This window comes from Lepidochelys olivacea (genome assembly GCF_965140295.1).
Source record: "Lepidochelys olivacea isolate rLepOli2 genome assembly, chromosome: 10".
NCBI lineage: Eukaryota > Metazoa > Chordata > Testudines > Cheloniidae > Lepidochelys > Lepidochelys olivacea.
In genome coordinates this window covers 53,395,555-53,412,726 of record NC_140420.1, presented here as the reverse complement: position 1 = coordinate 53,412,726, position 17,172 = coordinate 53,395,555, and the positions used below count along the sequence as shown (strand labels likewise).

The following is a 17,172-nucleotide window of genomic DNA, read 5'->3' as shown; positions in this document are numbered from 1 at the left end:
CATAATAAAACTACCTCCACGAGAGGCGGTAACTATGTTGGTAGGAGAAGCTCTCAAAGGAAGATCTGCTGCCAGGATTTTATGCTGTCCCATGAAAGATAAAATTTAAATCTGTATTTCCAATGCTAACTTCAGGCTGAAATAATGCTTTGTCATGGGGTCCACTCACTGATGATGGCACCTCATCCTGGTCACTTTGAGGATTAGCTCTGGCCAAGCACTGTGCCCTCCTCTGGCAGTGACTCTCCCATTGTCCTCTCACCCTCTAGACCCGTCTTACTCTAGGAACTGCAGCCTTCTCTTCGTGACTCAGCCCTCCAGCTGGGTCTCTACATAGTTCCTCCTTTGGGGGGGGAGGTGAAGATGGTTAACAAAGTCTTTCTAAAACAAATCATCCCAGGCAGTCCACTGTCCTCTGCCTGGTCTGTGCCACATCCTTAGTGGCTGGTCGGGGAACCCAAGCCCACCCTCTACTCTGGGTTCCAGTTCAGGGGTCCTCTAATGAGCTGCCAACGTCTGCACTCCTTTTCCTTGCTGCTTTTCCTCTGAGCCTTCTCCTACCTTCTTGGCTTCCCCAATCTTTGGGTTTGCCAGCCTCCCAACTCCCTCCTCACAGTGAGTAACTGTGGACTGCCCTCTATAGTCCCAACACACCTTCCCTCATCCCCTTCAGTTGCCAGTGACTTGGCTTTATACAGGCCCTTCCTGCCACCGTCCAGCTGAGCCTCTTGTCTGATTAATCAATACCTGTTCCCTGGGTGGCACCAATAGGTTAATTGGGCTTAATTTATTTTCTCAGGGCCAGTGTGGGGAGTACATCCCAACACATGCCTACTTACTTCCAGAATGTTGGAATGCATTGTAAAATTAAAAAGCAAGGATAATTGTAACTGTATTTACATATTATGTAAAACAGACTCATTGACTTATTGCTATGTAATTGCAGTTCTAACATCCATCCGTCTAGTTATTAACTTCCCAAGTCATTATACGTTATCTCAGATACAGACCCATCCTTGGCTCTTCAAGATCTCATGGGATCAATTCACTTGAACGCTACAATTTTTTTCAAATCAATTTTTGGATGCAGCACCTGGGCAAACCTGAGCATACCATCACCAGACATGCTCAGGCCCAGCTCTCCTTCCCCCCCTCTCTCTGTCTGCGAACACACCTGTCTTCAAAGTACCAGCTTTGCTGAATGTTACTTGGAACACCTCTCTTCCTAGGCCTGAGGAAAAACATGCAGGGAAGCTCCCTGCAAAGTAGTGTATGAGAATGATGCAAATTGACAAGCCAGTGAAAGAGCCATAATCTTAGGAGCTGTGTGTAACGATTGCAGTTACAAAATGGTTCCAATGGAAATTTGATTGACAAGCTGACTGTTCTTTTTAAGTGTGAAAGAATCGAGATCTACACAAAGTTACAAAGAAACACAAAGCAGTTGTTTGAGTCAAGGCTAGTCCTCAGAAAATGTTTATTCATCATTTTCAGGCAATTCATTACTTGGAGTGAATAACTTTGGTGGAGTTATATTAGGATCAGTTTGCCCCTTATTCAGCATAGAACAACTCCCTTGCCAATTCAAGATTGATTTTCTTGCAATAGTTTCTACATTATACATCAGTTACTATAAATTTTATTGAGTAATATCTAAGTCATTAGAGAGATGTCTTAGAGAGTAGTTAATCTTCAGTGAAAGTTTTTTTAGTCACTTCTAGATGTTTGCCTTTTGGTTATACTAAATAGTTATTTAGTGTTGCTGTCTATTCCTCATACTCTCAGACCAAACACGTGTAAAATTCTAATAATAATTCTCCAAAGGGTGGCCAGAAGGGCTTGATTGTTGCGTTAGATGAAACTTCCACTCTTAAAAACACTCTGAACGAGGATGAAAAATCACATTACGAACAACAAAATATTAAAAGAAACATTTTCAAGAAGGGTTTTTTATCTGTGTCATCCAGATAACAAAGATAACAAATTGCCCAAATGCTCAGCCCAAAAGCCTGCACAGAATCGAGGCCACCAGACCTGATTTTTTTTTCTTGGCTCTGCAGTTGCTGATACCCAAGTGAATCCTGAGAGGAACTTCCTTTCTCAGCCCAAAGAAGTTGTTTGGTGATGAACGCTTTACAGTAAAGAGAGAAGAAATCCACGTCAGATTCCAGCAGGGAGGTTGCGTGAGTCACTAAGCAGGCAGTGCACAGAGTTTGCCTATTTCTAATACTTGTGTTCTAATTCTTATAGACATATACGCCATGTAACATGAGTGCTAGCATCATACTTGGTGGATGTCCAGTCCACGGCATCAGATCTTCCTTGAACCTTATCTGGACAAGACAGATATGCCGCTTCTCAGCTGTGAAGTTCATAGAAGCTTTTTTCTTCATCGCATAATTCTTCAGTTTGCAATCAAGTTATTTTCTCAGTCGTCAGAAATGTTTGAGATTCATGTTAGACCTTTGAGAAGTATTTCATCTCCACAGCGAGATCATCTTGCTACCATTTGAAAAGGCCATTGCCACGCAATTGTCATTTCCATCTCAGGAAACTTGAAAAGGCAATTTACACTTTCATCTCTTCCTTCAGGATTAGATTACTGTAATTCTTTATTGGCTGGTTTGCACAACAGGGCTCTGCAAAGTCTCCAGCTGGTACAGGCTGCTGCTTCATTTCTGTTGAGAAAGTAATGATTTGAACATATTTTGCTGATTGCAAAGTCTTTCCATCAGTTACAACAAAGTCAATGAATAGATTAAAAAATTGCTCTGTTTACTTGTAGCACAAATAAGGGACATACAGTAATGGTCAGGCACATTTTACCAATATTTTAAGAATTCCTGTCCCTGGTTGTATTCTATACTATGTAGGATCGCATCTTCTCCCTGTCCCAGAGTTTGCCTGAAAGATGCATGAAGCAAAAGCCTTTAGCTGCCATATTTTAAGTGTTAAACGCCTCCATTACCGAGGCACCATGTGCTGCTTAAACTGCGTCTTCTTAAAATTAAGGTTGAAATCTCTCTCTTCTTGGCAGCTCATGTTGCTAAAATTGATTTTATGATAGGTTACTTTACTTCAGTACTGATTTTTCTATCTTGTTTTATTAGCTGTATTTTTGATAGCTTGCTTTATTAGTTTTAGCCTTCCAGACTTTGATTATTTACTGTTCTTTCTATTGTTAACCAGGATAAAATAGTCAATTGCCTTTAACATACAGGCTTCTTCATCCAGCCTCTTGTAGATTTGAACTATAACCTCTTGGGCCTTACATATTTTAGCAATCCCTCTCATGCTTCATTTACTGCTATGAGGCACTGAACTATGTTAGCTCAATTTATGGTGTAGAGCAATTTGCTTACCTACCTAATCTTACATTGCGGCTGGCTAACATTATTGTCCGCAAACAGATGTTTAAAATCTTCTGGTTATCAAATTGAGTGATCTTTATTATTGTTATTCTGTTAAGTGTAATAAGACTTTTCAGGATTATACATGACTAATGAAAAGCTACATCTACTGGACCCACATGAGTTTAAGTATGGAATAACATAAATGATTTACAGATTTATACAGGTATTGGACTAACAGAAGAAAATCAATCCCATTCTCTTAAACACAGTCCTAGCCATGTGCTCAGTCACCAGATTCTCTGACTAGGCTCTTCACAGGATGTTACTATCCCTTTATCCATCACTGATTCCTATTCCTGCAATAGCTTCCTTTCCCTCTCCCGTGTGCCAGGCTGGTTAGTGGCCTCCTTAAGTTGCACCTGGAATAATTTATTTTGGCTTTCTTTCCTCTTTGGCACTAACAGTCTTCAACTACTCTCTTCCTTCAATACAGTTATAAATATATATTATAAAATATTCTTAAAGATACACTGGAGGTACAACACATGACAAAAATAATCCAGGCATGTCACATACCTGAAACATGCCTTTCCTCAGCCCTCAGTCTGTTTTTTTGTCTCATTTAGATTTTAATCAGGGTCCTTGTCTTAGTCATATGAATGAAGACCCAAGCATCCATGGTAATGGAGAAACATAATTGCACTTTGAATGGTTTCTTGAGACATTTATAGTGGGACTTCTCTGCAATGTAATATTCTCAGTGTCATTTACTTCCACTGGTCCTAGACTCCAAGTACCGTCATAGTGTTACTTTAACGCCTACTGAGTTGATTAGTCACAGATTACCTCTTTGGAGCTGCCTTGATTTAGTACAATCATATTTGTTCCCAGCCACACCTAGAGTTTTGGATTGTAGTAAGAGAGCATATATTAGAGAGAACTGAAAACTTTCTTTAGAACAAATTCCAAGATAGTTTGAGCTTGTTCATCTGAAATGAACCCAAACATGAATATCCACTTGGTCTTTTTCCTCTCCAATTTTTTATTTGTGCATTCCTGTCCCTACCTGCTTTTTGATGCCTTTTTGGTGGCACCTTTTGTTAATGCTTTGTTTAATTCTCCTTTGAAATACTGTGATGTTACTATACTTTGTTTCAGAAGCCTTCCTTAAAACCAAGTGTGACTGAGGGTCAATACTACATTTGACAACCTCTTCCTGTCCTTTCTAGGAAGCATACCAAGATCCGTACTATACAGTAACAGCATCATTAAGTTTATATATCCTTAAACCAGAAGAATACCCAAAACACCAAGGAGATTAGAGAGATGCTCTTCCTCTCTACCTCTAAAGAGGTGGTGAATTCCATTTTGATTCTGTATCAGCAGCTTTACCCAATGAGGCAAGTGAAGAATACATTCTCCCAATGAAATTTAAAAAGGATTTTTTCTGTAGACAGAATGTTACTCACTGCCCACAACAGATTTTGATTATGCTGGAAGTGTGCAAAATATTAATGAGGAAAAATATGACACCAGCCAAAATGGAAGATTTTTTTCCTCATGCAAAATTTGACTCACTTCTGAAGAAATTACATCTAACAGAACCATTTTCTGAAAGAAGATGGTTTTCGCATAACTTGCATGAAATCTGTTCATGATTTTGATGTGCAAGTAACATCTCAAAATTGCAAATAAAGCAGAAGTTAGAGTTGCAAGAGTTTCATGAAAAGAAAGCATTGAATACTGCAAAAAATCTACCAAATCAAAATTTCCAAATTTCCATTATTCTAATGAACACTCCTGCTCCTGTACTTGGGCTTAAAACTCACCCACTGGACAGAAACTACTTTGTGAAGTGCATTACAAGATTCAGAGATTAGTATTTAGATCCCAAAAAAGTAGCATAAATGTAATAAATAGTTAAGATGGCAAGGATTTACCCCAAGCTTCATAACTGGATTGCATTACCGTCTGGATATCCCTTTTTGGCAGAGAAAGGAGAATTTTCTACAACCCTAATTTATATGTTTTCAGGCTGTTTTCATGCATTTTGGAGAAATTTTAAAAAGAGAGACGATCAATGGAGAACTTTAAACAGAAGATCACCTCATTTGAAGGTGAAGCAGAAACTGGGTTGGTGTCCAAATGTTCACCAAACTCAGCTAATACTACTGGAGCTCTGGAGGTCACAAGAGTCTTTCAAATGAAACAGTACATTGGGGAAACCTGCCTAGGACATTTGATAAAGAATATTAGCTATTTAGAAAACTAAATAGAAAAAATGTATTTAAAGGATGTTAGGTGCTTAGGAAATAATTACCCTGTTGTATCTCTAAGACCCAAGAAGACTATTAGAATATTAAAAGAGATGGTGGGGCAGATTCTTTCCTACACCATAACTCCACTCAGTGTGCAGGCAAATAGGAGAAGGATGGGGCATCCAATAGCTGGTTACATCTCCCTGTGTCTGAAACTCGTCTGCATTGGCCCAACATGGAGTTAGAGCAGCCATAAGGCTGCTGTAATTTATGTATCAGCATAAGATCCCAAAAGAACCATTTGTCAGTTGAGGATCAGTAAAGTGGAGCTCAGCTCCATCCACTCATGCCTCCTCCTTCCCCTGACTAACCCTCTATGTTGAGGCAATGCTTAGCTGTGCTTATGCTGAGGCAATGCTTAGCTCCTTTGCAGGCCTGCCGATGGGTGGTGGGGCAAAGTGGGCAATTGCCATGGGGCCTGGGTGATTTAAAAGGGCACAGGTGGGACATTACAAAAAAGGGGGGGAGCAGAAGAAGCCCCCCTTGACTCTTGCCCCTCCCCACCGCCTGCTCCCCTTGGCCCACCTGCTGGCTGGCTGAGGGGCGGGAGGGCTTCTCTCCATCCACAAGGAGATAAACAAGGTAGGAGCTGGCATGGGGCAGTGGGTGCTGGGAGGGACTGGGAGCCATGCAGATTAATGCATGGACCAATGGGGCCCATGCCCAGGGCGCCCCTGGCCAATTTGGGGCCCCCCAAAAATGGGCATCCCAGCAGACAGACAGCCCAAGCCGTGGGGTGGAAGATGCCCCAAGCTCGCCTGGGTGTCCCAGCAGAAGCCGCCCCAGACAGGTGCGTAGGTGGGTGAGGGAAACCCCCGGCTCAGGCAGACACCACAGGGCAGGGTGGGGGTAGGGGTGGGGGGGCGGAGGGAAGCCCTGAGCCCCAGTAGAAGCCATGCCGGACAGGGAAGCCCTGGTGCTTCGGAGAAGCTGCAGTGCAGGCAGGGGGAAACAACAGTTCCAGGACAAACAACTCCCATTAATTTCAAAGGAGATTTGGCCCTGAGTAAAGAATGCAGGCATGAGGGAAATAGATTAGTTCTAGCCTTGCCACTTTTTCTTTGGGTGTGGGAGGAAGGTGTTAAATATGAAACTAGAAGAAAGGTGATGAGGAAGAGATGGCATTTGTCAGTCCTCTCCTGTTTCTGCTTCCTAGCAATTGTACTAATAAGAATAAATATTAATATAATTGGCTCCGAGGCTGTACCTGAATTCAGCAACATGGGGAGCGTAGAAGTTCCACTTCTTTATGTGGGCAGCCCTTTTCTAAGAGCTCAGTTGTGAGCTGTCTACATTGTGCCCACAGTGAGAAGTAAGAGATCAGAAAGGCATCACCATACAATGCTGCACATGGAGAAAGAGGAAGGGGAGTCCAGGGCAGACAGCATGTTTGGGGGAAGTAAATTGTGCCAGAAAATGGGCAGGTTCCCCCAGTGGAGCAAGAGGGAGGGGAGGAAGAGACCAAATAGTGATGGAGTCACAATTCAGTACCTGATATGAACATGAGGAAGCACAACTATGTGCTGTCCCTCACTCAGGGTGGCTTATAAGGTAGTGTTATTAACCAAGTGACATTATTAATGTCACTGAGGTGCAAGTGTATGAAACCAGGACCTGCAGATTTTCCTCTGGAAAATAGAAATAGAGCAAGGACCTAATGGGAAGCAGTTGTTTTAAGTTCAAGTGAACAGGAAGAAGCAAATCTGTGTGTGTACGTTTAGTGAAACAGAGACTTACATCTCTGTGCTGTGAGAGTTGTGTTTCCATCTTGGTACCCTATGTAGCTGGTCAGTGTAGGTTCTCCTTGTAGTGTTAAGCCCCAGGGTGGGGGGAGGAGTGGAGCAAAATCTGAAATGGGAGCTTCCCATCCTTCCAAAACGACAAACCCCCTGGCCCCTGGACCTGTATACCAAGCTCCTCCCAGGAGCTCCTGCCTCCCCAACCCTACTCTTTGCATTACCTCTCCCTGCTGGTGACCCTCATAGTGAAGGGTCCAGGAGTTGCCACAGTGGCCTGGGCTCTGTGGGCAGCTCTTGCTAGGCCCAGATCTGTGTGTGTTGGGGTGCTAGGGAGTGGGGGTTCTGTGTGGGGTGCTGGGCAGCTGTGGTGGGGCTTTGGGAAGGGGTGGTGGTGTGCAGGGTGCAGAAAAGGCAGTTCTGCAGAAAAGGACCTGGGGATTATAGTGGACGAGAAGCTGGATATGAGTCAACAGTGTGCCCTTGTTGCCAAGAAGGCCAACAGCATATTGGGCTGCATTAGTAAGAGCATTGCCAGCAGATGGAGGGAAATGATTATTCCCTTCTATTCAGCCCTGGTGAGGCCACACCTGGAGTACTGTGTCCAGTTTTGCCCCCCCCCCCACTACAGAAGGGATGTAGACAAATTGGAGAGAGTCCAGCAGCGGGCAACAAAAATGATTAGGGGGCTGGGGCACATGACTTATTAGGAGAGACTGAGGGAACTGGGGTTATTTAGTCTGCAGAAGAGAAGAATGAGGGGGGATTTGATAGCAGTGTTCAACTACCTGAAGGGGGGTTCCAAAGAGGATGGAGCTAGGCTGTTCTCAGTGGTGGCAGATGACAGAACAAGAAGCAATGGTCTCAAGTTGCAGTGGGGGAAGACTAGGTTGGATATTCGGAAACACTATTTCACTAGGAGGGTGGTGAAGCCCTGGAATGGGTTACCTAGGGAGGTGGTGGAATCTACATCCTTTGAGGTTTTTAAGGCCCGGCTTAACAAAACCCTGGCTGGGATGATTTAGTTGGGGTTGGTCCTGCTTTGAGCAGGGGATTGGTCTAGATGACCTCCTGAGGTCGCTTCCAACCCTAATCTTCTATGATAAGGTTCTGTGCATTTGTGGTTTTGGGGTCTGTAGGGGGTGTGTGTGTCTCTGGGCAGGGGACTTTAAACAAGGGAAGAAGGAAGATCCTGGGAACTACAGGCCAGTCAGCCTCACCTCAGTCCCTGGAAAAATCATGGAGCAGGTCCTCAAAGAATCAATCCTGAAGCACTTGCATGAGAGGAAAGTGATCAGGAACAGCCAGCATGGATTCACCAAGGGAAGGTCATGCCTGACTAATCTAATCGCCTTTTATGATGAGATTACTGGTTCTGTGGATGAAGGGAAAGCAGTGGATGTATTGTTTCTTGACTTTAGCAAAGCTTTTGACACGGTCTCCCATAGTATTCTTGTCAGCAAGTTAAGGAAGTATGGGCTGGATGAATGCACTATAAGGTGGGTAGAAAGCTGGCTAGATTGTCGGGCTCAACGGGTAGTGATCAATGGCTCCATGTCTAGTTGGCAGCCGGTATCAAGTGGAGTGCCCCAAGGGTCGGTCCTGGGGCCGGTTTTATTCAATATCTTCATAAATGATCTGGAGGATGGTGTGGATTGCACTCTCAGCAAATTTGCGGATGATACTAAACTGGGAGGAGTGGTAGATACGCTGGAGGGGAGGGATAGGATACAGAAGGACCTAGACAAATTGGAGGATTGGGCCAAAAGAAATCTGATGAGGTTCAATAAGGATAAGTGCAGGGTCCTGCACTTAGGACGGAAGAACCCAATGCACAGCTACAGACTAGGGACCGAATGGCTAGGCAGCAGTTCTGCGGAAAAGGACCTAGGGGTGACAGTGGACGAGAAGCTGGATATGAGTCAGCAGTGTGCCCTTGTTGCCAAGAAGGCCAATGGCATTTTGGGATGTATAAGTAGGGGCATAGCGAGCAGATGGAGGGACGTGATCGTTCCCCTCTATTCGACATTGGTGACGCCTCATCTGGAGTACTGTGTCCAGTTTTGGGCCCCGCACTTCAAGAAGGATGTGGATAAATTGGAGAGAGTCCAGCGAAGGGCAACAAAAATGATTAGGGGACTGGAACACATGAGTTATGAGGAGAGGCTGAGGGAGCTGGGATTGTTTAGCTTGCAGAAGAGAAGAATGAGGGGGGATTTGATAGCTGCTTTCAACTACCTGAAAGGGGGTTCCAAAGAGGATGGCTCTAGACTGTTCTCAATGGTAGCAGATGACAGAACGAGGAGTAATGGTCTCAAGTTGCAGTGGGGGAGGTTTAGATTGGATATTAGGAAAAACTTTTTCACTAAGGGGGTGGTGAAACACTGGAATGCGTTACCTAGGGAGGTGGTAGAATCTCCTTCCTTAGAGGTTTTTAAGGTCAGGCTTGACAAAGCCCTGGCTGGGATGATTTAACTGGGAATTGGTCCTGCTTTGAGCAGGGGGTTGGACTAGATGACCTTCTGGGGTCCCTTCCAACCCTGATATTCTATGATTCTATGATTCTATGACTGCTGTCAATAGCGAATTGGGGGCTTTTAGATGGGGGGGGGGGCTGTGTGGGACGGCCGCTGAGTGAAGGGGCATACTGACAGCATGCTGGGCCAGGTGGGCCAGTTGCGTCTGGCAGCTGTTGATTTGTAAACAGTGCCCTCGCACTGGGCTGGGTGGACCGGGACTGGCCTCTTCATGCCATGCCCTGCCCCATTGCCCCGGCCAGCCCCTCGCTCCAGGTACTGACCTCCCCATTGCCATGCTCCATTGCCCCCATGGGGGCCCACAAATATGTTTGGTGCCGAGCCCACAAAAGGTTAATCCAGCCTTGACTGGAAGACCGCACCCAGCAGTGCAGCCGGCAGCTCACTGGGCACCAGCCAGAGCAGACGCAGCACCGCCCAAATGTCAGGTGGACCGTGTGTGCACAGCTTGTGTGTGCGTGCACTAGCTGCCGCACGTGGTCCAGTTCTGCGCCCATATGGTGATGCCACGCCAGGCCATCCCTTTCTATGGGGCCCATTGACTGTTCTGCCTTTGGGGCCTAGAATTGCTGTCAGCGGGCCTGCTCCTTTGCACCACTCAGGCAGCTCGAAGTGCCAGATTGTGATAGAGGATCTGACCCACTGTGTAGATTTACCTCCTACACCTGAGATTTCATATTATGGTACCAGGGTGATTTTCAATTATTATTATTATTACAAAACATTTATATAGCACTGTATTTATGTAACACTTTACAAACTTAAGTGTGGCCTGACCTCTGCCCTGAAGAAAAGGCAAGACGGGAGAACAGCTTGGAGGAGGCGTGGCACGAGGACTGTTCGTGATCAGAAGGGAGGAGGGATTGTTTGCAGAGGTTCCAAGGAGGAGAGAGGAGGCCACCTGAAGACTGAGAGGATAGTGGGTTCCATGCATGGTGGGCAGCATGGTAGGAAACAAAGACAAGGGTGGGAGACTGAGGTGAAGGAAAACTTGCAAAGAACCTAGAGACTGAGCACCTGGAGACACAAGGACAGAGATATAGATGGGAGCAAGGTAATTTAAAGTTTTGTTTGTTCTAAACTTTCATTTGTAGAAAAACTGTGTCCCCAATCAGATTCTTCTTTCTCACAAAGAGAGGCAGGATTTATGACTGTATTTTTCCATTTATTTCCATTTTCTTTCTAGGATTCTCCATATCCATCTATTTTTATTGCATTTCTACAGCATCATCAACCACTGTGTCACATGCTGAATTAGATGTACCTATTCAAGATTAGGACTAAGATTTTCAAGTGAGCCTAAGGGAGTTAGACACTCAAGTACCATTCAAGATCAATATGAGTTAAGGTGCTCAGTTCAGACAACAGCTTGTTGAATTACTTGTTTCCAATAAGTTTCTTATGAATTTAACTTTTTTTTCTGGTCCCAGACTGATACTGCTTACCTCAACATATGTTAGTTATTCCTAACTATTTACCAAAGATTTTGAATATCTTACCGCTTTACGGGTTATTCCTGGAGCATTCCCAGAGACTGTTTGTGCTGCACATGTTTGACAGCTGGGTCACAAAGCATTGTTTCTCCTCTCTGGCTGGATCACTGAAACGATTTAAATACGAGAATAAGAAATGATGAACAACAAAAGGTAAAGACACTCTCTCTCTCGTGCACAGTACTGTTTATGTACAAATACAGCCATTCATACAAAGTACCGTCATTTCCCATATAGTCAGATAACCGCAAACCTGTTCTCACAAGTGTCCATAAACAGTCACATTCACAGTCTAAGCAGCTAACAGTGGTTCAGAATACAAACAGATACTTGCAAACACAATTTGTGCTGTAATAGACAAGTTCCTTTAAGGGTTTCAAGCATAATACATCTTCAGATTGGCTTCTTTTAAACACCAGTAGCAAGGTGACTTTCGTTAATGGATACCTCAAATCAATTTGCAGTATAAAGAAATTCACTATGTCAATCCCGAGCACGACAGAAAAAGCTAATCATTGCCACAATATTTTGTGACTCTTTTAGAGTAATTTTGGTATTTTGTGCCAGTCCTTATTATGGATTAATTACAGTGCTGATACATAGTCTGGAATTCATATAAACAATGCAAAAAATTGTTACCGCACCTGGACTCCATTTAAAGTTATGTAATTTAGTTTAAATTTTTAATATAGAACTCAGTTACTGTATATTGTGCAGAATGTCATTAAACATTAATGTCCAAACTCTAATCTTGATAACTCCACCCCAGAGATTATTGCAGAATGTTTCAGAGTATTAAGCTTTTAGAAAGGCATCTTCTCTTGCATTCAGAGTGGTTCTAGCTGCATACAAGTAGAGAGAAAGAATAGTCTTGTGGCTAAGTTACTGGGCTGGCACTGAAGATCAAGGTCCAGTTCTCAGCTCTGACACAGAGCTCTTGTGTGCCTCCCTTTGCCATCTGAGAAAATAGAGATAACCTTTCTCCTACCCTTTGTCAGCCTTGTTTATTTAGACTTTAAGCCCTATCTCTTGCCATGTGTTTGTACATTGCCTCACACACTGGGGCCCCCAATCTCTAGATCGGGGTGGGCAAACTATGGCCTGCGGGCTGGATCTGGCCCGTCAGGGCTTTGGATCCGGCCCGCGGGATTGCCCCCCGCGGTACCGCAGGCCCCACACCGCTATCAGAAGTGGCTGGCACCGTGACCCTGTGGCCTGGGTGGGGGGCGGCAGAGGGCTCCGTGCGTTGCTCTAGCCTCCAGGCAGCGCCCCCCGCAGCTCCCATTGGCCAGGAACAGGGAACCACGGACAATGGGAGCTTTGGGGGAGGTACCTGGAGGCGTGGCAAGGGCAGTGCGCGAAGCCCTGTGTCCCCCTCCAGGGGCTGTGCAGGGACGTGGTGAGGGGCACGCCACAGCGCGGAGCCAGGGCAGGCAGGCAGGCAGGGAGTCTGCCCTGGCCCCGATGTGCACTGCTTCCACCCTGGAACCGCTTTAGGTAAGCGGCGCTGGGCCAGAACCTGAACCCCTCCTGCCCCCTACACCCCAACTCCCTGCCCTGAGCCCCCTGCTTCACCCTGCATCCCCATGCACCCCAGCCCCTGCCCTGAGCCGCCTGCCGCACCCCCCCTGCACCCCAACTCCCGCCCTGAGCTCCCTTCTGCAGTCCGCCGCCCTCCTGCACCACTGCCCTGAGCCCCCTCCTGCATGCTGCACCCCTCCTGCGCCCCAATCCCCTTCCCTGAGCCCCCTCAGACATGCCGCACCCCTCCTCTGCCCCAATCCCTTGCACTGAGCCCGTTCCTGCACACTGCACCCCCTCCCACACCCCGCACTCCCTCCCGCACCCCAACCCCCTGCCCTGGCCCTGCATACAATTTCCCCACCCAGATGTGGCCCTCAGTCCAAAAATTTCCCCACCCCTGCTCTAGATGATACTGTAATAAAATAATAATAAAGTGCCTTAATTAGAACTCCTATTTAGTCTGAAAGACTAAGTCTAAAAGTATTTATTTACTAATGATGGGTAAGGCTTGGAGTATGTACTGTGAATGAGCACCCAGACATCTTGACAAGTCTTTGGATATTTGAGAAGGCCTTCTCCTAAGCCCTTCTTTCTGCACGTGTGTGTGCACACACACACACACACACACACTTTGCAATAGTGGAGTCTTCCTCTATGTCACCCCAAGGAGTAACACCCTGGAGATGAGAGGTTAGGCATTGCCATTTGCTTAAGGCTTTAAAGGTAGGTTCTATGTCCTCCACCCACTATGAAAGTATTTCATCATAGTTTTGGCTATTTGGGTTGGTTAGACTATCTCTTTGCAACCCTTTCAGCAGGAGTCTGAGGTTGACTCTGTTCTCTCTTCCATTCTGTCAGCAGAGACAGTGCTGAGTCTACTATTTTTGGCTATTTTGAATTTGGTAGCCCTGGGAAATCTGATGTGGCAATGACCCAGCACACGCAGCATGCCCGGAAATCCTCCTGGTATGTAGTTTGGAGCTTAACAAGCACACTGCACTCTAAGGTACCTCTAGCAGGTACTAGAGGTACTTACCAACAGGTAGGAACCCACAAGGCAAAAGACATGTGTTGTAATAGGGAGAAGTTAACTCAACAGCTGTCAGATCTTCACTACACCTCTTGCAAGGAGCTGATTTAATTTAACCAAGCTAGAAGTTATCTTTGTGGCTAGTTACCAATACTCCTTCAGCTTTTCCATGGTAGGGGCGTGATGGGAAGATTAGGAGATGGGGCTACCTGCATCATGGCTCAGATCATTTCACTGTGTAGCCTTGCCTTACTCAGCATTCATCTGAGCATTCTCATTTTGGCGGTATGAAGTAGTTGTTTTTCCCCTCTTCCTCACTGGCCAACATTCTGACCCATATATCACGGCTAGAGTAATCATGATCTTATACACTTAGATCTTTAGTTTAGTTGGCATATTCTTATCACAGAGAATTCCAGCCAATTCTCTCCATTTACATCAAACGCTCTTCATTTGGCTCCTAATATCTATATCCCCATTCCCATCATGGCTCAATGCTGAACTGAGGTATATAAATTGTGGCACGGACCTTAACTCTATACCATCTAGTTTTCTGGCTTCTTCTTGACCCTCTCCATGAAGCATCACATGTATTCCGTCTTTGGCCAGCTGATTTTTAAGCCATGGATTGTATTCTAAAACCACGAATATAAATGTTGGAAACAGGACTAAAGAGATGCAAACCACACCACCCTGGGGAGCTCATTTGCCCCGCAACGTGCAATACACTGAGTAACAAACAGGCAAGGTATGTCTGTACAGCAACCTCAGGCTGTGATTGCAGTTCACGTCGGCATCCCTGGGCTAGCTTTAATCTAACAGGCTTGAGTACTGGCACCACTGAAGCCACACCAGCATGGGCTGTACAAGCCTACCTGGAACCACCCGGGTAACTACTCAGGTAGCTAGCCCATGCTGGCGTCTGAAGGCTCATTGTTACCAATACCCAAGCTAGCTCGATTAAAGCAAGCATGAATAGGACTACAAGAGCTGCAATCACATCCTGTGACTGCAGCGTAGACAGACTCTCAGAGAACCACGGTGGACCAAAATCAGCTCCGTTACACTGCTAGCTGATAATGGCAAAGAGGCTGGCCAAATGAAGGGAGTACATGGCCTCTCTATGCAAAACAAGATGTTTTTACTATTAACCTCATATTGCAGTTATATCTTGTCCTCAGCCAAGATTCGAGTAAGGACTTCTTAACTGCACATCTGTCCAGTGCCCAGCAAACTGGGGCTCCAAATCCTTGATTAGCACTTCTAGGCACTACAGTAATAAAAATAGCATAAACAACAACAGTGACGTTCATGAAACCCCACTGACATAAATGCAGTGCCCTCAATTTATATCTGTGCAATCCAAAAGGGAATGAACACGGTTTAGTGACATGAAAGTGCACGCCCACTTAGCAAAAAGATGAGCCAGTTTGTATTTTGTTTTTTTACATTTGACTGATACTGTGAGATTTAACAAGGGTGCATCGTATTTTCCATCTTCAGAGCCTTCCTATGGTCATATTGGTCATATTTTGGATGGTCCCAAATCTGACTGTGGTAAATAATAAAATAAGATGGTTGGAGGATTGTTGTTGTTGTTTAGGGAAAGCATGTAATATAAAACTTGAGACTTAGTGGAGAAGTTCAGATTTTTCTCAAAAAGCCTCTTTTCTGCTACTTGAATATTATCAAAGCTAAAATCATTCTAGTGTGTCTGCGTATAGCTGCCCTGCTGCCCTGGAGTCTTAGCCTCACTTAAGGTGCAAGAGACTCTAGGTTAAAATCCCAGGGAAATCGCAGAGAGATTAATATTTCTAACAACGGGCTCATTTCTGTGAAATGCCGCACTCCTCCTGATAGGTGTGGAGTGCTGGCTGCTAGATTCTGAACTCCTTGTCTTTTTTATATGACCATAAAGTGAAAAGAACACCTGAAGGAATAAATACATTCAATTTCAGGTAAAATACCACTTAAAATGATTGAGATTAAAGATCACTGAAGATTGGTAATTTGTGGTAGAAGTGCTATTCCCTATTCTGCAGCTTCTTCCCCAATGGATGTTTGGCCAAGGTCTCCCATTTTGTCCCTGAGCAGAGACTGTGAAATGTAGACAGAATTCAATCTGTGGAAAAGTAAAAGGGCTTTAGTTTTTGTACTAAATTTACCTTCTCAGGAACACTGTTCTCAGGATTAAGCATATCCATTGAGTTCAACTGTCATTTACAATCTGTTCAGGAAGCCGTGTCCTTGAAAATGAGAGTCTTTACACTGTCACTGCCTGCACTGAACTAGTTGAATTGATAAAAGATACTTCAGGCCATTTAGAATGGGCATCTAATGCAATCAAAAACATGTGCCCCATAAGTAGTCCAGCATAGTAACTAAGTGGATGTGCTCCTATGGGGTAGTTGGCCACTCTTCTGTACACCCTTTTAATATGACTCTCCATATTCTTTAATCAAGTACATATAGTACCAAATGCGGCTGCAATTTTGACTGGCACCAAAGAAGTCTAACTACAGTTCTACCTTGATGAACTACTGGATGCCAGTCAGATTGATGGAGCTTTTCTTGCTTTACATTTGGAATTTTGGTCTAAGCTACAGTCTCTTATTTTCTGGCCACTCCTTCTGTTCTTATGCCTTAAATGAGGCCATTTAATATTGGCTTGTTTGTCTTACCAGTATCTAAACATAAGTCTTGGGCACCATTTAGCATAATCTTTCTGCAGTTCCCTGCACAGAAACGTTCCTTTGTTCTTTAAACCTAAGCACAAGACATTCATTTCCCTTTCTGCTTTCAGTCATTAGCTTGACACTCTGGGAAATATATAGTATTAAATTATTGTACTTCTTGATACATCAGACTTATTATTAAAGCTTGGTAAATTGAGGAGCAAGGTCAAGTGGTTTGTCCAAAATCACACAGTCAGAAACTGAACCCAAATTATTCCTCCTACTTTATTGAACCAATTTGGTTCCAGAAAATAGCCAGTGAAGTTGCTTATGACTTTCTGCCAAACATTTGTATTCCCAGGACAAAATTTCCAAAAGGACTCACCATAAACTTTGTCCACTGCAGCAATCTTGAGGAAGACAGATATTAGGGAAAACAAGTACCTTAAGGATGATTTTTGGGGAAGGACCAGAAGTCAGTGAAGACAAAACAGTGATGAAATTTC

General features: G+C 44.6%; 1 long non-coding RNA gene across 3 annotated transcripts in view; it reads right to left on the bottom strand.

The window, feature by feature from the left end:
• Nucleotides 1-1,458: 1,458 nt before the first annotated feature.
• The window catches only part of LOC311527741, a 94,383-nt gene continuing 78,669 nt past the window's right edge, over nt 1,459-17,172 (bottom strand). The window contains exons 1-3 of one of the 3 annotated variants that reach the window (XR_014713433.1): nt 12,082-12,361; nt 11,444-11,544; nt 1,459-2,678 (exon numbers count right to left, since the gene is read on the bottom strand). This is a non-coding gene — a long non-coding RNA (uncharacterized lncRNA). Of the gene's footprint in view, nt 2,679-11,443; nt 11,545-11,690; nt 11,845-12,081; nt 12,362-17,172 lie in introns of those variants that run through there. The other 2 variants (XR_014713434.1, XR_014713432.1) reach the window with 2 other exon arrangements.